At 40.1% G+C, this 27017-nt stretch overlaps 1 long non-coding RNA gene across 3 annotated transcripts in view; it reads right to left on the bottom strand.

Moving 5' to 3' along the window:
• Positions 1–6708: 6708 nt before the first annotated feature.
• LOC111262690 (uncharacterized) overlaps positions 6709–27017 on the bottom strand; it is a 44723-nt gene continuing 24414 nt past the window's right edge. The window contains exons 4-5 of one of the 3 annotated variants that reach the window (XR_002681795.2): positions 20209–20342; positions 12814–13118 (exon numbers count right to left, since the gene is read on the bottom strand). This is a non-coding gene — a long non-coding RNA (uncharacterized LOC111262690). Of the gene's footprint in view, positions 6862–12813; positions 13119–20208; positions 20343–27017 lie in introns of those variants that run through there. The other 2 variants (XR_015312024.1, XR_002681796.2) reach the window with 2 other exon arrangements.

Genomic DNA, 27017 nt, shown 5'->3' with positions numbered 1-27017 from the left:
GCCCTCAGCGATGAAAGTAATGAAGCAAAAGCCATTGCGAGCCACGAGGTAATCGACAATCCCTTTGCTAGGCGTATGGGCTGCAACACTTGCCATTTGTCTGTGCTACATTTTGTAGTTTTTTTTTTATTAAGAAATAACGTGTATTGTTATATTATAAGAAGCATGACTCCTTGTATGTTCCTTGTTCCTTGCAAAACTGTTAAATATGACTAAGAGGGTTGGTGTATCTGTGTCACTCGAATAAACAGCGCTCTTCATTTTAGCTTGTTTCTATTTATTATCTATAATCCGGGTAATGAAACGTATTTTACTAACTTTTGCACGTTCTGACTCTGACACAAGTCTAAATCTAGAAGGATCTGAATGTATTTAGAGAGTCACTCGCTGTAGCCATCGCCCAATTTCTGTGACCTATTTTGGCAACTGTATTCTAATCCGTCCTAATGGGTTTTACATTGAAGTGTGCCACTTAGTATGCTAACAAACTGGTTCAGTTTTATGGCGGAAGGGGCTCGTTCCTTTGGAACCTTCCGAAGAAGAATCGAGTAAGTGGACTCAAGACAGTTAACAAGATTTGCAGATCCTCCCTAGTGGCAAGAGAAAACGGGAAACATTTTTGTGCGGAAAAAAACTTGCAACCGGTCCTCCAGGTCGCTCACTAAAAGACTCAATGACAAGTTTCTACAGTGGTCCATCAACGGATTTTCTGCAAACAGAAGTTACAATTGTCCATCCTAGGAAGAGCCATGGGTGGTCTTTATAACTACAAATTTACTAATGTTACTAACAAATTTCGGTGGTTGCTTAAGAGAGACAATGCGTGCAAATATGAACATTTTTTTCAACAGCCTCCCCATCGTGGCAATGATAATGTGGGCTCATCACCCTGGCATGACTAGATGTATTAGGCAGCCAAGTTGATGCTAAAGTAACTTGTATGGTCCAGTTAATCTGTTTGAAGTAATACAACTACCATGCACACAAATATGTATAGCCATTCAGAGCCTGAACTTATACTGAAATTTATGGTCAAAACTGAAGCGCCTCACAAAGCAGTTCCTGTTTACTCACACATCCTGACACACGAAAACGATTTAAAAAAATTATTTACGTACACGTATTTTCTTGGTTGAATTCTATCCCGAAGGGTGCTGTTAAAGAAAAACTGGTTCTTTACCGGTAACAAAGTACATATTTAAATTATCCAGATATGTCGCTAGACGACTACATCGTTGATCGTCGGTTTACTTTTGAATAACGGCGCGTCGCATGCCACTTTTGTGTCAGCCTAAGATGGTCCTTACCCAAATGAAAATCGATGAAAACCGCCCTATTCCCCTTGCCAAAAAATGAAGTACAGCAATGATGTCAAGCCGTTATATGGCTTTTTATTCCTACTATATTAGCAACCATGAATATTAAGAACATGGTATACATGGGTTGGGCATTCAAAGCGGATTCTATTGACGTAAAATATTGTGGACCGGTAGAGATCAAGCCTTAAGCGCCAAGAGAAGTTTATTATGTGCGTATTATAACTAGGAACATGTTATAATAAGGACGTAAGAAGACGTGCCTACACATGGAGGCGTATAGCTTATGTTCTGACGATTAAAAAAATGCAGCGTCTCGAAATTTGGATAAAATATATTAGACTAAGATATTGATTCCTGTGAAGTATGTAAAAATTATACGACGATCTAGCATGATCTAATATCGCCAGAATAAATTGGCAAAGGAAAGTCCTAATATTCACTTCTTTATTGATCCTATTCTTAGGAGGGTCGACGGTAAAATACTAGAACACAGCAATTTAGGCTCAAGTAAAATCTCAACTTTCATCTGTACCTATTTGTTTCTTATATGGATAATAATGTTACATTTAATTTTAATATGTTTCGATTTATGAGGTATTTCCTCTTTGACCTCCGAGCTCTGAAAATGACCGTGGTTATAACCGTTGCTTTGTTTGCACTGTCGGGTATATAAACGTAAAAAGAGTATCGTTTCGGACGCTCGATTTCTGCACTTTGGTTATAATTTTTTTAGGGATCAAACGTAGCTCTGAAGCTCCATGCCAGACGTAACTTGGCACTCTCGCGCACGCGGTGAGGTTTCTACGACGTGTCGGAACCGTATGCAAATCTCGAGTTTCCTATGCACCCTCTATGGCTTCTAGGGAATAAGCAGCTATCTAGCCTGGCACGGAAATGGTAACTCGACATCAGCGCGTTCTTCCGTAGACTAACGTGAAAAGTCTTCCACTGCTTCGCGCGGATCTAATTCCGTTCGTCGTCTCCACCTTACAGCTAGTCTTACCAAAGCAACGTCTCTCCCAGTGCTGGGGTAAATACTGACCGCTACAACTGAAAAGTAATTATAAATAAGTTAACCTTTATCTATTCGACGCTCACTTAAGTAACTGAAACCACAACCTTCTAAGGCTTTATTCCCCAGAGTACTCTCCCTCGTCGAGATGCAGCGGACAGGGGCGCTAGCTTTAAACAAGCCGCACATAATCTGGTTCTTTAAAGGTCTTTCTATGTGGTTACGCCGTAATGACTTAATGTACCCGTAACAGCCTCGAATTTCTTTGAGTAACGCACGGCAAGCCAAGCGGCTTGAGACCTCTACTGCCCAACAGTTATGTGCATGAGACAACTGGGAAGAAGTAAGATTCATTTGTCAAATAAAGATCTAGAATGCCTTATTTGTTCCTTGTGCCCAGCATATATGAGTGACACACGCATTTGATATCATGAAACAATAATGTGTCTCTCAGTATCTATGTCGATGAACATTAGTTGACGACGTCAGTGTAATGGTGATTATACTGTATTCCCTATTATCTTTAGCGGTTTAACCATTTTTCGTAGAAAAAATAGCCCACAACACTCGTTATTTCGTTTTAGCAAGGAGTCTTCCCGTCGTCCGGTCTCATTTAATCGATTCGTTACGAAATCTACTCGAAAGTATTGTCTACTGTGCTTATAGAGAAACCAAATAATCCTAGATAAATCAGCACGTGCTAAAGGACACTAACGTGATCCCCCTTTCCGTTAGAACTTGCTTCAAGGCGGTAAGGGAACTAGTAGAGAATTCAAACATACCGAAAGGTAATGGCCCTTCATTGCTTTCCTTTGACTCTACACACGGGCTGTTTGGCCCGATTTTCCGCTTCGAAATCGAGCCTTGAGTTTGAAAGGGCGAGTCTGACTGCTCGCCCGCTGAGTTAATGTTCACCTAACGACTTTTAAATTGGGCACTGCTCCCCCAAAGACAATCATACTGATTTGCGAATTCTATTGACTTTCTCGTGCTAAAACGTACCTAGTGTGAGAAAAGGACAATGTAAGTCAACGTAATACCGATAATATTATGAATGTAAATATCATTAAAGTCAGCTCATGATGAGCAGAATGAAGGGAGACACAGGCTGAGTTGTTTGTAGCCAAATAATTGCTATAAATCACTCGAGGTAACCTCGTGTTGAGCTTCGTTTCTATGTAGTAAGTAAGCTAGGTAAAAGGTAATTGTAATGGATTTTTATTGTACAGCCTTTATCCTATAACCTGCAATAGTCGGTGCTGGGCATTGAGTTCAACCTTGCCTTGAGTATGCAAACCCCAACAGGAGCATAACTGAATGCTGATACCTTCTATATTCGGTGACATATATCACATAACTGCAACGATAATTGAACTTGCTTTCTTAATAAATGTTATTTGTAAATGTAACCGTCCAGTTTCCCGCTTGAAGCAAGACAAACAATTAAAAGATGAGCTACATTGCTTTCGACCAATGACTTAATGTACCCGTAACAGCCTCGAATTTCTTTGAGTAACGCACGGCAAGCCAAGCGGCTTGAGACCTCTAGTGCTCAACAGTTCTGGTAAGAAGTAAGATTCGTGAAGAAGTAAAGATCTAGAACGCCTTATTGGTTCCTCGTGCGCAGCATATATTAGCCTGATGCACGACGGAAGGTATCCATTGCGTGAGCAGTATATCTTGTGTTATTTTTCATTTAGTATAATTTTTACGTAACTCTACTTATGCATTGGGCCATTTTGCAAAAGTGATACGTTAATACAGTTCACCTTTCGATGATACTTGGGTCGCATCGTGGATACTAAGCGCTATATCTAACTGTAGTGTTACCGGCACAAATTCTGTTGGGACTAAAACGGGAAGCGATGTCTGGAGACAAGGTTGAGACATTTTAATCAGCATGGTCAAACGGGGTATCGAATCATGTATGCTTTGATGACTCTGAACCCAATCGATTGCATAACCCCTATGTAGCCCTTTTGGTCTATTAGTTATACACTGGCAGAGTTTGTAAACCCCACGAGATGAAAAATGACCTGCTTTGCGCACCATGGCAGTAGTCTGCCAGGAATTCGTTTCAAGTGATAGATATTAGGTGGCTTGCAGGTCGTTACGTACCGGTAACCTTAGATAAGGTCTGGATTCGCTTGTGTTTTACGGCAAGAAGGGCATCTCCTCTAATATGCAAACGCCTGGCATACCCGATGCTTCAAAATTGGTATAAGAGTTCTTCAATTTCTCAGAATGCTTACGCCTAGTTTACTCTGTAGCATGAAAGACTGAAGCAGATATCAGCGATGCGAAATAGGTATTTCTGAATGGAAAATACTCCTTGAATGTCTAAAAGTATAATGATGATAATAACGCAAAATAGCTTCCATAGGAAATCGTTGATTTTAATGGAAGTTGATTCACTGCCGGAATTCAATCACCGAAACGTGAGTTTTACATCCCGAACAGCGTAAACGCTGTATCAACTTGCCAACCTCCGAGAATAACACAAACTGTATATATGATCCCAAGAATCGTACGCCTTCAAATTTAGTATTTATTAGAATTCATATTAAAGAAATGTATTTAATTTAAGATAACAACCTGACCTAAGCAAGCATCTTCATCATTGGTGGTCTATTATCTCTGTTCAACGAGAATCAGATAGTTGAGTTTGTTCTTGTCCTTACAAAGGCGCATTTGCTACACTGATCAGCGTAGTCAAAAATACTATAAACGTCATTTACGTTTCTTTTTCTGACATATTTAATTTTTCCTTATTTATATAACATCCGTTTTTCGTTTGCGCTTTGAACGGCCGCAGAATATCACTGGGATCTACGTGTGTAGTTCTAACTATCTATGCTGATTGGCACACTCGTACCTAGGCCAGAAAATAGATTTAGCGCTGTAATGTTAGTAGTTGTGCCCTTGTACCGCCATATAAAGTAGAAGTCGCCTACCAACCTCACTCGCGGTCTATCTGTCTCTTTAGTCTGCTTGTCGCTTCTCGACTGCATCGGCTCCATTTTCTGCTACTTGACGATCGTTTGGCTAAGCGAGTCGTCGGTAGGCGACAAATGTTCTCCTGCGTAATCTCGTTCCTCGATGGCCTTTGCGAACTTGGAATGTGAAGCCAGTTAAGGCTAGGGCAAACGTCGAGGCCCAGGAAGCAGAGTAGGTACAAGGCAACAGCGGAAGAAAGTGTGAAGCAAAAGAATCGTTGAAAGGCGGCCTAACGAAACCAGCTGTAGAACGTACAAGGAAGGGCGTAGGACAGAGCATCTGGTAAAAGACGAACTCTGGATGGTGCTATTTTGTAGCTAGGTAATGACTGCCCCTGTTTGCACCGACCGAGAACGACCGAGGGACTGAATGTTTCGAACCGTAACGAGCCAAAAACCGCTTTCATCCACTCAAGTCGATCACCCCCTCTCTTCCTATTTTCCTTCGACTGGTGCGAGTGAGAGGGCCGTTGCAAGGAGCGTCTCTATGTTTGTGGCACTGTAGTCGTATCAGCAAGCAACGCTGTAAAAAGGACTGATCTTTAAACCGCTCACCACATTCTACTGCAGCTGCCGATATAACTATTTCTGCCATTACTATCAGCCACTACCTACAGCGATCCTACAGTGTTCTCTCTCCCACTTTCACTCTGCATCTACAGTCACCTATCAGTGTAGGTCCTCCTCTAGACGAACTACAACGAACCAGCGCTCGCTTTTTATCCTTTTCCACTAGTCGTTTCCGAAAATCGTGATCCTTCCATTTCGTATGGTAGGGCAGTACATTACCGCGTCGTTTCTGCGCTGCTGGCTTCGCTCGTATGGGTGGTCCACCATTGCTATTACCTCTTTACCATATATCCGGCCAACCACATGTGTGTTAAGGAGACTGCTTAGCTACATGCTAGAAACTATCTCAACGGGAAGGAAAGAATCGTTTCATCTCAGCGCACCTCCACTATTTCTTTCTTTTTGTCTTATTTCGTCGTGTGTATCTATGCGTACGCAATGTGTGGATACGTTTTTTAAGCCTATCCTCATTTTTTTTCGGCACACCTGCACGGCACACAGTTTGTCCAGGATGCAAATTACTCGTTCGTGTGTTCGCTCGCTCACCGGCTGGGACCGACTGGTCGGGTCACCGGTTCCTAGGCCGCCTCGTTGTCCTGTTTTGTACACGTGTCGTAAGGTCGCAATCTGCGTTTTTCTACCCCCCGATCTGTTCTGCCTTCCCCCTTGATTGCCAGTGTCCGTAACCCTTTTTCTTGTGAGAGGCCCTAAGCCTTCGAGAGCTGCTGGTTCTTGGCTTGTTTTAGGAGTGTTTCCTGCTACTGCTCGCCACTATGGGAAATACCCATGTTCGTCTATCTTCTTATTTTCTTCTTACCTTTCTGCCTGCTCGGTGCCTCTTGGCTCTTGGCCTCCTCAGCAGGCCAGTAGCTCGTCAAAAATGTATTAGGCCAATGAGCCGCGTTTCCGCTCCCGGTGGGCGACGCATAAAGAGGAAAAAGACACGGTGTCTTCTGGCCGCCTCCTGCATAGTCCAGCGAACATAAGAAGACGAATTCCAACGAAAAAAAAAAAAAAAGATGATGATGGCTTAGCGGCCACTGGGAGGACTACCGAGAGGTCCTATTAAGTCTTTTCTCTACGCGAATGTTCAGGGGGATGGGACCGTGACAAGGTCAAGACTGTGACCAAAGACGACAACCGGACGATCCGGCTAAAAAGAGATACAGTTAGACAGCGTGCGTGTATAAGGTTATGAGACCATTTGTGTTCGCAAAGTTATAGAAGAGCTTTTACAATTTTAAGTATTTATTATTGCCTAGATAAGTTCAAGTACACCATCGAAAGAAATCAATGGCCTATTTTTAACATTTCAAAGGTCCTAATTATATACTTCAGCGAACACACATTAATAAATGGGTTACTTTTGTTATACTGATATTTCTTACTCAGTCCTGCTTGTCGGCATGTGAGAATAATTTATTTCCTCGATTTTGTTGTTATTGAAGTAGCGTTTAATTTTTGAGTTGTACACGTTCGGACATGCGTCGGCTCTAGACAGCGTCGATGAGTGTGACTTATCAGCTCAATAAAAATAAATTTCAGTGGCTTAAAAGTATAATATTGCACAAATTAGAAGATTTGGCCTGGCCCAGTTGTTGGATTTTTGAGCGTTCCTGTTAAAGTGTAACGATCTGTAAACAGTCACGTTAAGGAAAACGTGTTTTATTTGGGGAGACATAAAGCAGCCTGAATTCAAAAACGGATATGTCTCGTTGCAAAAGGCCAAGCATTTGAAGCGACGTTTAACTGTAGTAAGTCTTTGTTTAAAACGCCAAATTTGAAATGTTTATATATCTGGGTTTTGTGATTATTAACATTGTTGACATAACAAACCATACGTACATCAGTCAGAGAACGTAATGTATGACACAGATTCGGATTCAATCTCGATTTTAATAAACCTATAACGTATATCCCTGTTACATTTGTTAAAAGACGCAAAATAAAGCTGTATTCTATTCTAGGAATATTTTTTTACGAGTGGAATATTAAGGTACAATGATAATGTTTAAACATCCTCTATTGAAATTTGTCTTTATTCATTTATAGATTTGTATCATATTTGTGACCCCGAATGCTTTCTAGCCATTGTGATAATGTTGGTTTCGCATATTTTTCTATATATATATATATATATGTATGTATAGAAAATTTAAGCTGGTGGAAGAATCTTAAAATAAGAAAAAAATTAGCTAGTCCATTTCGTGATCAGCGAAGCGCGGTTGATGCATACAATATTTGTCGGCTACATCGATGACTAGTACATCCAGCGAGAACCCGCTAACTTCTTTGGAGCTGCCGCCAATGAGAGAGGCTCGAACGAAGTCGAGGACTGTAGGAAAAGTTTCGACAATCGCATTTGGCCGACGCTAAACGGACATCTATGGAGACGCCACTTTAGCTCCAATCATTGTCAACGTTTTAGCGGTGGAGAGATTGGCGGGCGATGCTTGATTCCGATGACTGTTGAACTTGTTAAGCGTTAAAATCGTTTGCTGTGCTCCGTGTCCGTCAAATTAAAAATGGTAGATGGGAGCAAATCCAAAAGCATACGAAAACGTCATACAGTGTACAAGTTATGTACACCTAAATTCGGCGCTTTATTCCGACGCCCACCTCTATTGAAAATAGATACAAGCAATTGTCACTGTTAATCAACGTGACCTATGATACTTTATGATGACACAGTTCACTTAACATCATATAATTAGCATTATTAACCCAAAGTGTAACTTCAGTGAAATGCTAATTCAAAAGGTCCCACACTTGAACTGCATAAGAACTTGTCGGTACTTGAGTTCGCGTAGAGTTATTCGCGCAGATTACTTTTAGTATCGGCCATCTGATTTCATTATTCCTGCTAAGCTGCGATTAGCTGTTTAGCGAACCTATATCAAGGACGTAAAGATGAACCTTTCGGTCCTGTTGTTAGGACCATGTTTGGTGAAATAGTTAATTATGACAAAATGTCCTTGTTATGAATTTTGCATAGAATCAGCACATCGGGCCAGGACTACCTGTTCGATACCTAAAAAGAAGAGCTGAAGTACTATCATTGTTCGCGTCTCAACTTTCGCGATGTCTGTCTACTAGCTCATCTTATTTCTTCTATTGTCTAAACGCAAACTGAATTGAAACGCCACCAAAACGTTAGAGGGGGTCAAATATTTAGGACCGTTAGACGATCCACTGTATTTTCCCTCCATTAAGTGTTCGATTTGTTCGACATGCGAACTTTAACGTTTTCAGACAGTAAGGATACTTCGCTGCGTTCCACAACAAGCTATTTGTCCATCAGATAGTAATATTGGCTGTGTTATTATCTGTCAATTTTTATCGATATGCTTTCATAGCTAGCCCTGTACGCGTCCTATCATACCATAGACTCGAACGGTGAATTGTGGTAAATGCCAGCTGGTAGCCAACGGCCGGATAACTCGAATTTCGACACACATCTACCAGCCGATTGACATTTTTCCTACCTAAATATACTGCCTGGCAAACGCCTGTCGGTGTCAATATTTTATACTCAAATTTCTTCGCCGAAACAGTCGGAGCGGGTCGACAAGTAGAAGGCTGGACGTTGGCCGTATTTTATTTATAAACGTCCACTTCATTAAGTCGCCGTCTTACATTGGCGTTGACAAATAGTAGAAGCGATAGAATTGTACGTACGCTGTTGTTTCAACTCATCGGAATTTGACTGACACAGCCTGATGCTCAGTGGAGACAAGTTCTTTCAATGCGCCACATCATTGATCGGGGCTCTAACAAAAGCTACAGAAAGTGTGTTGACAATGAATGCTCACCAATGTATGAAGGATATGTTTGGACATCCGCAGAAACATGAAGACGCTTTTCCACCTAGAAGGTTGTAATTATTCTATTGAAGAAATTTTGACTGCATAGTCAAGCCCGAAAAGCTAACTCTCACAGAATATCTCTATGCAAAAGTAAACTAACACAACATGAATCGTCTCCCGTACTTCTGACTAGCCATACTGAATAAACTATGTTTTTAAACAAGCACCCACTGGAGATCAATTGATGGGAAAAATATGGTCTAATAGGATGCATCCAATCAGATATCTCCGTTCAAGCAACCTAAATTCACCCCAGTTCTAATTGGCTCTGGGCATAGGATTTATGTTTACGCGTCTTTGGAGTGCTTCGAATCTACAGCCATAGCCAAACAGGAGAAAAGTAGCAAACTACTAGATTTTCTACAGCGCTTAGCCACTTCTCTTTCTCAGAGCTGCGGTCTGCAATCGATCATTTATGGTGAGGCCCAATATATAAGTGGCGCGTCGGCTATCACAAAAAGAAATCGAACGCATCAAATAAACGCGCCCTGTCTCAAACTACAACAAACCGTGGTGAATTAGGAAGTCGCTCTGTTTCAAGGCCATTAGGCCTTCCATCGGACGGCTGGCTCCCAGCACAAAACGAAGTCTATATGTTTATGCCCGGGTTTAAACCTCATCTGAACGTGTCACGGGCACAAGCATAGGATATCTAATACAAGAATATAGATACAACTAACGTCATCCTTTTTAGAACTGAATTACGTAAACAGATGTTGATTCAGGCGCAGAGTACACAAACGGCGTTGAATGTAGTGCCAAAAGAATTCAAAAGCCTATTTGAAGAAAGCAAAATTACTGGGCTGTCCAAAAGTTCTGAAACTCTCATTTCGTCTACTCCCACACATAATAGATCTGCATAATGCATCAGGAAAGTGTAGTGCGACAACAGAGTCCGTCCCTGTGCCTTTATCATTAATTATGGGTTTCATCGCTTCGACACAACGATATTTAACATAAGGTAGCACCGCGTAACTAAAATAAAAAAAAAAAAAAGTTTTTCTGGTATGCTCTGATTTCCCTTCGCTGTAACGTTGTAAATAGTTTCTTCACTCAATTAGACCGTACGTCGTTTACTCAGAACTAGATTTTGTTCAGTACGTGATTTTCGAGCGCGCTCGAACGACAGCGCTTCCCCGTGAAAATCTGTTGCCTCCTTGTACAAATACGAACGTTGGCTAGGTTTTGGAATCTTAATCAGTGTAAAAGATTTGAATAACAGCAGTTGTAACGACTCTACGCAAAGTGCGTGTGGCCTACTTTTGCGTTATGAGGATCATTCACATCGTGTCCTACCGTTTTCATTTCTATCCAACCCTTCGGTGATGTATAGGCGACTTCCGGTTGAATATCCGTTTGGTCAAAGTGGCGCTTCCGTTTCTTTGAACATTAGCGATGAACGCGTGATAGACACAACGGCACGAACAGCTCGTGTTTTGTGTGGTAGAACATTTTTGCAAGAAGTAGAGCTTTTTTTTTGCGTAAGGCGCCATAAAGCACATGTAGAATATGAGATTCTCCTCTAAAATCTCTCCGTCTACATAAATATATACTTATGTATCTACATTATCGTTTGATGGTTACAGTGACCATACTGTTGGGGCCGCTTAAGGCTCCCATCTAAGCAGACTTCCTGATCGCTTGTTATGGCAGCAAACACGTAAAACGCTCTGCAGCTTTACTGACTCTGACGCAGCATAATAAGCCTCAGAGGCAAACACAAAAACAACGGTCTAATTTGCTTGCATAAAACGTTGTCTAGGTTCTACCCGTGTAAGCAGCGATTCCTATTTAGTTATGTCTTTAGTCATGAAATCAGCTAGTGTACAGTAAGAATCCACTATGGGAATGAGGCTTCTATCAAATAAATGATCATCTTTTCTAAACCACACCCCACTGAAGAAGCGGAGCAACAGCTATTGTTCTGAAGAATAGCGAAGTCGGTCGTAAAACAACCATCTATCATTCCGGCCGATCAACTTTCAACTCTATACTGAGGATGAGCATTTTCATACGTCCTGGTAATAGAGTTATCGGGAACTGAGCAGGCATTACCCACTCACTCGCTCGCTCCACTGAATTAATAGCAGTTCGAGAAAAAACATTCGGTGCGGCCAACGCTTCTTACTCCGAAACACCTCCATCCAGCCTGCAGCCTAAAGTGGAAGGGGTGTGCGCAATGATTTCTGATTGACCTATAAGATTTCATAGATGACGATTTACGTTGACCGCTCATACGGTAGATTTAATCGATCAATTTTATCACTATGTTCGGCATTGTTTGTTCCTAGTCAGCATCACTTCCAGCTAGAGTGCAAAGCCTTTCTCGCTATAGTTTACTACTCGTGCCTCTTTTCACGTATTTTCATACAATCTGACCAAGTTATTACATAATTAATTCTATAATAATATATATATAATTAATCGAATGCATAAGCGTCTTACGATAGGTGAAAGAGCATATAGTTGACTGCCGGACAGAATCGACATGGGAAAATCGGTGCTCGAATGCGCTTCCTCCCACAGGATTAGTTATAGATTACTGCACAAGTAGATAACAATATTCTCAAGCGTGTCTATAATTTATAAAATCTACTTCTAATAAAAGTGCCATGATCCTCCATTATGATAAACTCCTTATCTAATCTGGATAAGTGAATCACGTTTCTTGTATATAGCCGGCGGCAAGCTAAGTCTCGGACATCATATGGAAAAGAGGATAAACAATATTACGGATTGCAGAATCCGTGGATTCCAAGCACGGCCTTATCAACACCCCGAGGTAAGTACTACTCACTGCTCCTTCATATGTACGCGGTTCTGCGCGCTGCGTAGACTTATAGGCAGGTCTACAATCCAATGGGAACGAAATGGCCTAACACCTAAAGCCTCAGGCCCTATACAAGAATTCTAGTATAGTATACATCTACGTCAGACGCCTACGTGAATTTCCTCATCTGTAACCAACTGTTGAGGCCGGAGATAATGACCAGTCCGCAAACGCATACGAACTAAACCAAAAAGGTCTTACCATAATGTAAACAGCTAACAGTATTATAGATAAGCATTGTTCTGTGTTGTATTATCTAATAATTCACAACCAGTATCTGTGGTAGAATTAATGACGGATTCATAAAAATGGTATAAGGAGAAATCACTCAAGTGCTATGGTACTGTATACAATGAACCTATGGCATCCGCCCGATCCCAAGCTCAATGCAGTTTTATGATTCACGGCCACCCGGATCGTATGCATACAGACTGCTCCGCTTCTTAATGAGACGACAGCCATTTGTTGGACGAAGTTTTGTTGCAACTCTATACGGCCCAGCATCACCGCACCCCCAAAGATTATCTGAAATTCAATTAGGATAGGTCGTTTACATTCGCTCAGGATAAACATTCTAGATACCAGTACAAGCAACGCAATGGAAGGAAATGATTCAAAGTGTTTCACGTACATAACGTTTGAGGCATTAGACGATAAACCATTCGTCCTATGTGATTCAGAGCTTTTTAACAGCTGCAACAAAGAATGTCTCCAAACTACTCAGGACCGCTTCAAAGCAGACAGGCAAAAACGAAGAACTAAGGGCGCATATATGATCTCGAATAGCGGTAAACTAGACACCTGAGATTATCATCTGCATAGTGTTTATCGATTCTAGGAAGCCATTTTTAGATGGCCGTAGCTTTCGAGTCAAGCTTTTTAGCGGTCGATGAAAAAGAAGAGGCACGTTGAAGAACGTGTCAGTGCCAGCTGCGTAGGGACTCAAAGGACACAACCGTAGATCATGTATGAAAATGCGTCTAAGGCAATGATCTATATAGATACACATGGTACAATCCGATGTATGATAAGCTAAATCTGATCGCTGAGAGAAGGCGAGCTTGTTATTGTATGACTGCGTTTGGTAAAAGCGTACGTCTGTTGCTATACACGTATTTATCTAGCTACCGTTTCTATAGATGAACCGATTCTATAGAGCGAATAGGATGTGGAGACATTCAAGGCTACCGACATTACTTTTTATGCTGGCTCGAACTAATAAGGCTGTGACTGGCAGAACGAGCGATCTGTTTTGCTGATAGTCACCAAGCTGATCAGATTGTAACTCAGAAGGTTTAGCCAAGGCCTGTGCCAGATTACGCTTGTCCCATGTAAAGCTAGTATTCTCTTCGAAATGGCAAACTTATATTTTCATTTCCGAATCATAATGGCCAGCCGACTGAACCATTCTTGCGTATCCCTATAGCCAACGGATTCCTGATGATAACGCAATGCTGAAACCCGCGAATTAGATTATGTTGCTTCCTTACTGTCATAAACATACGTTGTGAAATTTTCAGCTGAAATTTAATTAAAAACCTTATTACTTTTTTGTATTTTTTCTACAGTGTAATTGCATGAAAGCTTACGTTGCCAGAGCAATGTTACAATGAACATTTGTATTGGAATCTGAATTAACAAAATCCTACTATCCACAGAGCCGTTATCACACAGGTGACACTTTCAATAAATCAGCTAGCAATCGTTTAGTAATATGTGTCAATGATAATTTTTCTAAAATTATATATAATCGTTATACTAATGTGTGAATATCTAAACATCATCAACGTTTTCAGTGGAGTAGATTGACCTGCGGTAGCTAAAATCTATATCTGACCGCTTTCTTCATGAAACCTTCTTGAGTAGGATAGACTGGCAGGGAAAGGACGGATGGATCCTAAGCTTTTTCATTGCGAATAAAGCACCGTAGGATGGCGTTCGAATCTGGCTCTATGACCCAGCAGCAGTCTTAATCATTAATTTCGCGTGTGGTACTTCTTTTTTTAGTTTCGTAAAAAAAAACAGTTCCCTGATTGAAAGTCCTTAGAAAAAAAGACAGTTCCACAAAAGTAGATGCTATGGAGGAAACATGCTGAAATCGTGCGCTATATAATCAACTGCAACTACGAGCTAAGTTATATGTGGCACCCGTAATTATTTAACGACTAACATTTATGGATTGGATATATATTGTTAGTTATAAACAGCAAAGCATGACAGTTAAATTGAACAATTAATAAAACAATCTGAGATCAAATCTTATTGTTTATCACTGCCTTGGACGACCAGCTCCGAGCATGGGACGACTGAACGTGTTAAACTTCTACCTGAGAAAGCTAGGCGTTGCCACTGCATGAAGCAGGCCATTGCAACGAAGGACCTCTCAGGAATATCTCAGGCAAAAATACTCTATTTTAACTTTTAGGTTGAGAATACGCACAATGATGCCATCAGCTACATAACAACTTTTCTTATTTACACAAATTCTGCAGCACTTATACGTATTTGATGAGATTCGAAACAGCTGTCTCCTTAAACCAAAAGTTTAGCTGGCTACTCTGTTGTAGGGCTGCGGGTACCTAGGGACGAGGCAATTTACTGCCAAATAACGAGTAACCCTACCAAAAGAAAAAGGTTCAAGTACGACCTTGTAGACAAGTAACAAGTGTTGAATCTAAATTTAGACGTCGATGCCAAACGTAGCTGAATAAGCTTTTACCGAGGCCGAAAAGAGCAAGCAGATGTCGCATAGAATTCAGCAATAGCGAGTTCGCATGGCTTTATTGAGGGAAGGTGCCGAAGCTGAAAATTTACTTAGGTCTTTATTTTTTCGCACTTTACACTATAGCTACTGTATAGCAAACTTCGATTGATGAAAGAAACACTTGAAAATGGCATATCCAACTTCTTCTCAAAAGCAAACAACAAAAACTCATACTGTATTCAGTATTTTAAGCTACACTTTACGATAACTTAGCTTGAAATTACTAGTTCAGATCTATGAAGTTAAAAAGAAATGGAAGTAGATTAATTTAGATAATGTCTTCAACATGTCAAAATTTTAACATAAGGAAACGTTAGCCAGCATATATATATATTATGTATTAGCAACACACGCTAATGTATAAAATTAGTACACATGAATGGAGCATATTTTGAGGAAATTTGTAACTTTCCGTAAGTAGATTTCAGACCAACTGCAAAGCTTTCGTCTAAATGTAGAGTTAAGCTACGTTTTTTCATTTATTATACTAACCACCCAAGAGGACGCCAAAGCCCCCATGGGTATTATAACCTCAATAACTTGCCAACTTCACTAATAGAATTTTAGCTAATTGAGTAAACTTAATAATAATAACTAGAGATTTGATACACTCACTGTACTGGCTTAAAAAATATTGTCAATTTCTAGTCTCATAAAGGCGACGCCATTAATCAAGCGCGCTTAGAAGCGCTGAGTACGATTTAAAGCATCATAGCGACTTATGAACGCTATTTGACGTATTCGGTATTTTCTCTTGTGTTTTTGCTATTGCTTTTTCTGAGGAAAAACATGTACGAATCTAGACAGCGTAATGTCAAACTTTTTTTTTGCCTCGACTTTCGCGGAAATGTCTCAGTTATATGGTGTGGTTTTCAAATCGAAACCCCATATAAATTAAAGTGGCCATGAATAAGACGTTCCAAAAAAACGTGCAGGCACTAAGTTAATACCTAATATTCTCCGTTCAACGGGGCATCTAAACTTTCATAAAGCTCCTCTTATTAATAATAATCTGTGAATACCTCCTACGAGGCAAGCTGCTAAGTATAGGTATACCTCGAAGAAGACCATCTCGATAAAGGTCTACGCGCATAGTGTAAACGAAATGGATTTCTTTCAAGATAGGTAAACAGCTGATATAATGTTTTGTAATAGCTCACTGACACGTGTATAAAAGAATAATATATATATAATATAACATCTAGTAATATATAATAAAGTGTAATAAAAAATCCTGTGGAGCCGGGTACAATTTGTGTGTTTTGGACATTTTTAACCTCGTAAAAATCTCTTTTTTGTCTCACTAGAAAAAAGCCAAAGTAACATTTTCAGCCAAGAATTGTTCTCGCTCATGGTGGTGTCGCTCTCCTGACGCTTGAGACGGTGAACAACGGCTCTATTTCATAAAATGCAAATTTAAGCATATATCCTAAGACCGTGTTTGTTATGTGCCATTTATATTCTGATGAGCTTGTTAGGTCACGCAAACCTAGAGTAGGACAGAGTCCTAGCAGATTGGATGTTTTTATTATGACGTAATTTCCGACATGATGTATTACGGTGCATAAAATTTATCGTATATTATAATGACGAGCCACATGTTTACTGTCTTCAATCAATAATAATTCAACATTCAATTTGTTTCAGAATGTCGGCCCCATGCAAGCCTGTAACGTACATCTTCATGTACTTTTCAGACACCGTAGGTCATTTTAGGATTGCAGCTCTTTAAATTTAGCTAGGCTGACACCTAAATGCTTTACGACAAGGTGAGCCGTAGCATTTTATGGCAGACGCACAACGTCATTACATGTACCAGCGTCACAATAGTTCCATATGATTTTGGTTCTAATCTGTGGAAAGGTGCTACAACCGACATTCGTCAGTGTCAATATTCTATATCTTTTCGCGTATTTCTCTTTCAGCATAGACTGCACCGCAGACGCACGCACTCAAAGGCAAACCAGGGAAACGAGTTGTTTATTATTTATAAGTACATCCAAATCTCTGTCAGCGTCGCTCCTTGATGAAGCGCTTGCAGGCGGAACCATTTCTTCAATTCCGCAATGAATTTCTGAAGCTCGGTGAACGAATTTTTTTATTGATGAAACAGCTGTTTGTAGACGAAGTGACAAAATAAAACTGAATCCGCGAATGAAGTTGAACAAAAAAGTGCGGTTGAAAACCTAATGGGCATAGGAAAGATATTTGTTATACAAGTTTAGCCAAAAATTGTCTAGGTGAGTTTATCACCCATCTAATTATACATGTAGCGTAAACATTTTTTACCGTCACCGGTCGTTTTTGACCATATCACTTGTCCAAGAGGATTATTGTTTGTTGTGGTTATATTTTTCGGTAATAAAGACACATAGATAGCAGTTAACATCATGGCTTCAAGAGATTCTACGAGAATTCAAAATATAGCTAGAAAACATGCTACCCCTCTTATAAGGTCTAATAATATCTTCGCCGCAGTCCTTTCGCTTTCTTTCGGGAATACAGCTGTGTCAATTCACATTGTGGAACCTTACTAGAGGTAACCCCGAGCAGAAAATTCTGATTTGAAGACTGCTTTTCGCTCATTTCAGGCTTCTCATAACGACAAGGTGGAAGCGGTTGGTTGACGAACATATTTCGATAAGTGCTCTCGTTATTACCCTAAGATTTAGCGTACCAACGTATCTAAGAATTAGCGTAAAAACCACTGAATGGGCAAACTATGTAAAGCCGAAAAATGAACTACTCATTAGTTGATGGATGAATAAAGAATGGGTATTGTGTAGTTTGCTGTTTGTTGCCACAGAGTGTGGTTCTTTAAGAACTGTCATAGATCTGGCAATATGGTAGTTAAAAAAAAGCAATTCCACTAATAATAGCAATTGACTTCGGACGTCCTGATGAGAAAACAGCGTGACTACGTGTCTATTATCGACTAAAATGATCGATTTCAAGCCAAGTGTACTGTGCTTGAATGGAAGAACAACGGAGCTGTCCGAAGTACGCTCGCGCCCTCTAACAAAAAGAGGCGCTATTTTTCAGTGGGCGTATTTCAGGTGCGCATCGTTTAATTTTTAACATCAATATAAAATGAAAAATATTTTATAAAAACAATATATTCACAACTGATTGATAAAAAAGATCTATTCTTTACCTAAGCGATGGCATGTCTGCCGAGAAATGCTATTTTTTATTTAGGGAAAATCTGTTGTGGACAATTAATCCAATGCGTTTTGCCTTCAAAAGCTCGAAAAAATATTCGTAATACCTATATAAATGTACCTTAATAATTATCGTTATTGATGTATTTAGATCGACAAATAATTATATTGGTCATGCGTCGGTTCTCTAGAGACCTGGAGAGCGGATGAACATACGTAGAGCATTGTTGGTACCGCGCCTTATCTTGACAAATACAAATGCAATCTAACCAGACCAAAGCAAAAAAAAAATGGTGTCATAGCATAAGCTTTGGATCTAAAATAATAAGATTAGAAAAATACGGCATAAATATTAAATACGCTACTCTCATTAATATCTCTATTAAGCAAATGTGAGTATATACGGGAAAATGGGGTTATATACAGAAGGGGGCTGTATGGGCTATTTCGTTTTGGGACGTTGGTTTGAAATTTCAATAATATTGATTTTCCAAAATTTTATAGATGCATGTGGGTCAATTCGCATGACTGGATAGGATTTTACGTGAACAAATTGGGGTTATGTTTTCGCGCTTTACTGAAATATTTTATTAACGATAAAGATGCAACATAGACACCTCGTTTTTCTGCTGTATTTTCGCTTGGTCAAACTGAAAGTAGGCTCCGTTCTATAAAACGTTTACATGATTATCTGGGTAGCAGTATGGACCAGGATAGGGTGAGACCGTATGAGCCACTACATGAAAGTGGATCCCGTTGGTGTTGATTTTACCAAGAAAATGAAGTAATTAGGTAGCCCTAGAATACAACTCGGCTTCTTTATGTTAAATTAAATTGAGGCATCATAAATTCGCGTTTGTTGTATTACATGTCAATGGCCTCTCACATGCAGTTGCCTTTGAAAGAGTTGGGGATTTTAATGGTATAAAGCACCGTTCACATAAAATATTACCGCCAAGCGACTCTCACTCGCCAAGGCGACTCAGAATTATGCATAATCGAAAGAGTTATTTAGTCTGCTTTCAGTCCGTTAAAGTTGGCTCTGCACAACGATACGCAAAATGATGCTACTGTTTCTCCTCCCTTCTTGTTTTGTGGATCTGCCAGCACCTCGGCCATGTAAAAGCAGCTTCGACGCGAAGGCATAACAGATACAGACCTTCGGTACACAGATGAAAAAGCTTCACTTGGCAGTAAACCATTGGCTGTTCTAGAGATAATTATAGCTTTTCCTAAGTAGAAAAGCATTTCTCTCGCCGTGATAGCGCACTAGGTAATGTGTTTCCCTATTAACTATCAAATTCGATGTAGGCACACCTAGCCCTATGCTGAAAGCCAGCTGTCTAAATTGACGCCTGACGGTACGGGACACAAAACATGAAAAATATAAGTAAACAATATTTGCTCTCCTCTGACCTGCATAACCCACCCTATCGGGCTTAATTCCCTATCGGGAATTACATGAATGCCTTCAATTTATATTTCTTCAAAAATGAACGAATCATAGTAAGTCCATCCATAATAAAATATATTAATATAATGGTATATTTTTTTGTGACATTGGTTATTTCCAGCGATTTAAGAAATTATTTTTCAAGAATACGCAATTTATTTTCATGTTTCATAATTTACTTGGGTTACATTAATGATAGTCATCAGACGCCATAATAAGTGCTAGGTAATAACTCACCGTACTTTCCAACTTATTGTTCCCCGAACAGTTTTGTTATTCCTTGTTTTGCTGGTATTACGGTACCGGTAGAGGCCACGGTTTTTCTGTATGTAAAGACGATATTTATGCCCTTCATCGAACGACCTTGTCATCTTAAGAGAGGACGAACAAACCAAAAGTGATTGGCTACGAAGCGAATCGGGAGCAATTGGTGAAGCTAATGTGAAACAGGAGTACACCTCTATAGATGGTGTGAAGGGTTTGGCATTGGTAGCGATACGTGGATAAAGAGACAGCAGCAATGGGCGGAAAGCGAAAGAAAAGCCTTGGTATTTTTGAAGCGGATCTGGATGCAGGTCACGCAGCCATTGATTTCCTGGATTGGACAGGATCTAGGCGAATCGGCCCTCTGTGGCCACAAGGGAGCAGTGACGTCTGGTCAGTCCTGGCTACAACACGCAGTGCAAGTGACGTCAGTTCGGCCAGCATTAAGTCGAGAGGCCCTAGGTGTGTGTGGGGGGGGGGGGGGGAGGTATACCATGTGAGAGACTGGGGAGTTTGTTTGACGGTGCTTGTTAATGCGCGTAGGTATGTACGCATATCGATGTCATTATAGTTGTTAGCTGTCTCAGAGCGGGTGAACAAAAAATCAAATAAGCTAGCTAGCTGGACATTAGAATTATATATATAAAACCACCATAGAAATAAGTGGCCTTTAAGATAGACCCCAACTAATCAAATTATCATGCAATGACAGTCTGTTAGGGTTACAACAAGGTTACTCACAAATAGCGTTATCGATTGAAAACATTTCTCTTATAAAACTAACTGATAATATCTCCCGAATTGTAGAAAGAATTGAGTCAGTTTGTTAGCAATTCAAAAAATCAGTGAAAACATTTTCTGATATAACTAGTTGACCAGATGGCCTTGCAAAGAGAAAACGTGCATTTACGCGGCTTTGCTGGATTCGTTGGGTGGACACTCATTCCCTGAGAGGTAGCTCTTATATTCCATGTTTCCGGCCCTTGTTCCAGTCTTTTGTTCTCTGTACAACAGCCTCTTTGTGAGGCGTCGGTTTTTCTATGCACCGCTAATGCTGTTTTCCGCTTCTTACTATCTCACATTATTTAGTGGCAAAATCAAGCTTAAAAGGACTCCTATCTTTGTGCCTCCGCTCTGGTGTTCCCGCCTTTACTGAACATGATTAGGGTTAGGGTTGCTTACCGTGTTAGCATATTAGGTTTATGTTGTTCGGGATTATTTTCTACAAGGTATGAAAACTTACTAGGCGCCACGCAGTTATGTAAGCAATTTTATTTCCAGCTCTCTATTTGGCGCATCAAAGCAAAATGACAAGTAATAACAATTAAAATCAGAAATGGCTGCTTTGTATATATGTTAAGTTGGCGTCCGCGTCAACGAGATTTTCAGGAGAGCCATGATACTTTAGCAGCTCATTAAATCTGAAACATCATCCCATAAACCAGTCTACGCAGTCTAACTATTGGCCTGGCGATGTCTGACGACTTATGAAACTTCAAGCTGCTTCTATCTGGCCTCCATCGAAATCGGTGAATTTACTGATAACTATTTTACTTATGTCATATAGATCTTAAAAACGTACGGTGGCTACGCTATACCTAACTGTTGGTACTATGGTTTTACTTGAAGTAAACTGTCAGTCGTTTAAATACTTTTCAGGTATCTGCCAAGCAAGCCAGGCGTCGTCTCTTGACTGAACCGTCTCTTAAAAAATCGTCCCCCTATTACATTACGGCGGTGCACTATCTAGATCTGTTTTTCGTCGCAAATATTAAGTTTTATTGCTTGACTAATTGCATTTTACTGTATATGCGGTTGAAATCGAGGGAAGAAAATTCTATATGCCATTTTAATATGCGTCCCGTTCCGACTGCTCATAAAATTTCAAACCAAGGTGACGGCCTTATAAAACGGCTACCTGCTCGGTCAAAACGCGAACATAGAGAAAGGAAAACTCATACCTATCAAGATAAAGATATCACAGGTCAAGTATAGAATTTGGCAGCTTTCAAGGCCGACCATCGACATCAACAGTAGAACAATATTAAAACTACGATGCAGAATATGTGGGAATTTTCTCATGTGTTTCAACCGACAATCGTCATTGCGAACGATCCGCAGAAAAAAAAGTAGAAGATTACCTGATGGCAAACACCTACAACGTCTTTTTCCAAGTCTCGAAAGCCCTAGCAACACCTTCTGATTTGAAATAGATCATGGCTACAGAAGAAGGTAAACAGGTTCGTGTCGCTGATGGAGACTTGTTCGTAGGGAATATTGAATCAGATATAGGCGCTGTTACTTCAAATAAAAGCGCGAAGACAGTTACTGGAGACGAAATAAGCGAAGTTGTCGGAAATCGACAGCCGGTTATATTCAGAGTGATATCGGACGACTGCAGAGAATGTCCTCGAGAACACTGGAAAAGGTCATCTGCTCCACTCTTGCCAAACACTGATCCACGTTAGGTACCAACATAAACATCCGAGGACAATTAAAATGAACGTCAGAAAACCGTGTGCTTCTCGTAAGACTTAAATAAATTTATAAACTTCACATAATCACAATTGATTTGGTGTATCAGGTGATACAGAGCAGATTCGAAATGTATGAATTTTGCCTGTACTGCAGAAGGAGCTTTGATATGGATGCATATGCGAAATAAAAAAAAACCTATATCGCAGCAGCTACATCCCGATACAACACTTCGAGCAGGAGGGGTCCATTAAAATCATTACTGTTTTTGTCCTTATTTCGTTAAATTGCATCTGGCCGAAGTCGCAGCGTTCTGCACCTATCTACTTTGCCTTACTTGCAAGCTGCACTTAGTATGAATTATTTAAAAAATTAACAATTTCATTAATAATAGGCAGATTAGCCGCCTAAATAAGTATCCTAAAGAAATCTTACAATTTACAGTTTAAATAAAAACGTATATCAGAGAAGTGTTTATCGTTTAAAAAAAATTTATTTTTTACAGAGTTTAAACCAGCTTGAATAGAGGTCGACAATCTTTTGTAACTATATCTATATAGCTTATATAGGTTTTCATTGAACCGAAGACCGTTTCAACTTTTAATAGAAACAGGAGATAAGCACAACGAACAGGTATCAAACTCCGGAAAACGACAAGTCTTTCGATTAACTTAGTTCTAAATGAACTATTCAAAGACATTACGATATGAGGAGCCCCAATACCAACTAGTTGGCTATGGAAGCAGGTGTTTTTGAAGAGTACCGAAACCAAAGTATATTGAATTGCTGGAAAAATTGTTGCCCATCAAACTGCCAGTCGGATCCATTTAACGGTGTTAATAATGGCTAGTGTCAAACTTTAGCTGGTATTATTTATCCGTGGCAATGTCAACCCTAAAAAAATACTAGTTCAAGGACCCTGTACGCGTTCGTGCTACTTCGCAGTAAACCAGGAGATACTGCATTAAGGCGATGCGGTATGGTAAGAATGTGTTTTATATTGTTAATTATTGCTTAGCAGCGCTGCGTGGTGGTGTGTAGCTCTTGTGTCAGCTAATAGTTTCAATACACATAAATTTATCATTTGGGATTACTACTATACATTGTTTGAAATATATGAAGGGGATCCTTGATGCTCTTAGACGCTTCCATTTAGATCTCTATCTATCTTGAGCTGTTTCAATAACAGTCAGCTCTGTCGTGTCATTAATAGAACAGACAGGAACGTTATTGTTGTTTACTTATGTTTGTTTAAATACGAAATATTTTTTTTTTTTTATATCAACCGCTAATTTCCAACGTCGTTACCTGAGAGTTTTGCATAAAACAGTGCCAGCTTTGGTCAGTGGATGACCTGTCTTATTCATTCACAGGATATCAACGTACATGTTGCTATGGAATTTTTCAAACGAGCCGAGAAGCCCGCAAAACTACTGAACTCTTATTCATTGAAAGAACGTTTATATGACGATTCGATCGAGCAACTAGAAAACTGTAGCTTCTAGATAGAAGATATGATTCCTGTATAATTCTCTGCCCCAAATTATCCGGGCTGAAACCTACATCGTGCCTACAATGCCAATGACTATCTGGTCCTTCGTGCTACTTTGTTGTAGCTAAAGCAAGCACTTCTACGGCTACTGCGATCTGGCAGCTCTTAGATGTGGGCCTCGTAGAAACCCCCGTCTATTATGATGCGCTTGTCGTATTTCACTTACTCTTATATAAAAACGACCGTGAAAGTTAAACGTCTTGTACACAGCTACGCACGAGTATTTCAGTTTCTGCGTTATAAAAATAATATTGTACGAGGCAATTTGCATAAACTCTGTATGATCTGTGATATTTTTTGGGGTGGTAGTACGAATCAATTTTACATACCATCTACCAAGAAACGGGATGTATGCAGAGGTCGATAGGCGGAACATTTCCACACCTTTGTGCATGCGCATTCGGGTTCGATAGGAGACGTCCCGAGTACACCTTTTTTAGGAGGAATTTCTAGTAACGCACCGGAAATAGCTCGCACAAAAATTACGTCCTTGTTTTAAGACAGCGCCACATGATGCCGCGTTTATCTTTCAGTCCATCGTATCCGATGCATTTGTTCCTTGGCGAAATCTCAATATCATCTTTTTTCCTAACGATACCACGTTATTGAATACGACGTACAGACTCGCTCATGAATGGGACGGGCTTATAGCGATAAACATCACCGTTTGTTTTTTTTTCAATTGGCATTCTAAAATTTACACCTCAGATGTTGTTTTTTTTTTCATATGATAAGTAGACATTTTAGGTGCGTCTATACATCTTCTCGCGCATTTCCTGTTTCGTCAAAATCCCTCTAGGTACACACCTCAACTCCCTGTTACATCACCGCAATGCCCTCAATTTAATCAATGTCGTGGGTAGCTCGGCGTCCACAGGAAATGCAAATATTAGACTAGAGATAATATTATCACAAAGCCTTACATCATTAGTTTTCCGCAGAAGATGAATTTGCCATTATAGGGTCCTAACCGTTTGTTTTGCGAGACCCAAAACCGTCCGTAGATATTGAAAAATGTGTTATTTATTTTAGACTACTTCAGCCAGATGACACCGTTTTTTCTCAAAAAGCTGCTACTGATGCTTCTGCTAAACATTTTAATGTAGTGAAATATTATTACTATCATCAATATATTAATGTTAAATTCATCAGTTTTCGCTCGGGCTGCACGCGGCGGTGTCGCCCGCTAAGTCGCGAGTTATATATATGAAACTATTCCTAGGTGCAGAGTTTATGAGGCAAGGGGCAAAATCTATCACAGCCTACAGCCACTGTGTGCTAGAGAGTCTTACGACAACATCAACAGCCTAATCAATGTTATGTTCGTCACGCTGGTGCCAGTAACGAGCGTTATGGCGACGACAATGTTAATAGCGGTCATATATTCTATGCGCATCATGGACGGTATGCGTTGAAAAGACGCGCGCATCTTTTCTATGTGTTTTCTGCCTTACGCTGTAATAAGTCGCCGTTCGGTCTTGACGACTTGTGGCAAGGTCTTAATTACTTTTGGGGCCCTCTCTGGGAGGACTGTCGCCGTAATGTCACTGAAAGCTGCAATTTTGTATTGCTTGCCTACGAAGAGCTCGAACCCGGTAGATTCGAACCACGAGTGTTGTCTGCTTCATATGGAATACTGCAAGTTTAACACATCGACTGGGCTCTTCAGCAGCATTTCCTTCTATTAATTCGAGTGTGTGAAGACTCGCGTCATCAGGCTCTCAATGTAATTATTGAAAGTACAAAATGCCGGGAAACTTCAGAGTAATGAGGCACAGGAATGGTCATATAGGGGGAGATGAAATATGCCCTTTGAGAATGGCAGCTAACGTCAAGGGCCGAAGGTGGGAAAATATTAAGCTATCTTTTACTGGATTTACGCACACTGGTTCTATTAGAATAAAGGCATATAATATGTGAAGCGTTATTTGGTTAAGGAACAGCGTAATATAGATTGGTGAAAAGGTTTAAGCAAGCATAATCATCCATTTATAATTTGCAATATATATCTGTTGTCACAGAAGAGTTCATCGTTCTTTCGAAGTATTTGTAGACAACGGAGTTTATCTTCAGTACTTAAAAGTATCGACTTTAGTTAGTCCTTCTACTTTGCTTGCATCTTTATTTCACAATCTAGCAGAGTCTCATTCAGGATGAAAAATAGATGCTATACAACGTAGGCTATGGTCGTATTTATTATTAGTTAGAACTGGATGTACCCAGCGTCTTCCCCATACATACGTCACTATCTAATTGGAATCCTCTGCAGGCGTAAGATCGAAGATTGTGGAACAGGGTAAAATTTGCTTGTGCCCCCATAAAGTGCAATCGTTGAATGTTGTCAGCAAGTTTAAACATGAAGGTCCCGTGAGGGGAGATGCATAGCACTCTAAGTATTAAATATACTCGCCATCGAGCGCGGTAAGCTATTTACAGTAAATCTAGTGCAAGTGAGTAGCTACTGACGGCTATAGGCTGCACGAAGGGTGAACCCTGTTACGGCGCTATTTATGATCTGACGTATTTTCCAACGTTACTTTTCTAGATTTGATTTAAAAAAAAATTCTATAAACATCGTAGTACGGTGTTTTCATATCTATCGCTCTATTAAGAAGCAAAGTTGGGGAAGAAACCATTTTGGCGAGAAACTCCCTTCACGATAAAACTTCTTGTGGTGATAGAGGTGAATTGATTTCTAGCGTTTGTCGATATTGTAACGCTTTACAATTCAACCACAATCCTTAGTCCCTAATGT

This window comes from Varroa jacobsoni, unplaced genomic scaffold (assembly GCF_002532875.2).
Source record: "Varroa jacobsoni isolate VJ856 unplaced genomic scaffold, vjacob_1.0 scaffold_693, whole genome shotgun sequence".
Classification (NCBI taxonomy): domain Eukaryota; kingdom Metazoa; phylum Arthropoda; class Arachnida; order Mesostigmata; family Varroidae; genus Varroa; species Varroa jacobsoni.
The sequence above is the reverse complement of the archived record's forward strand: the minus strand, read 5'-3'. Positions and strand labels throughout refer to the sequence as shown.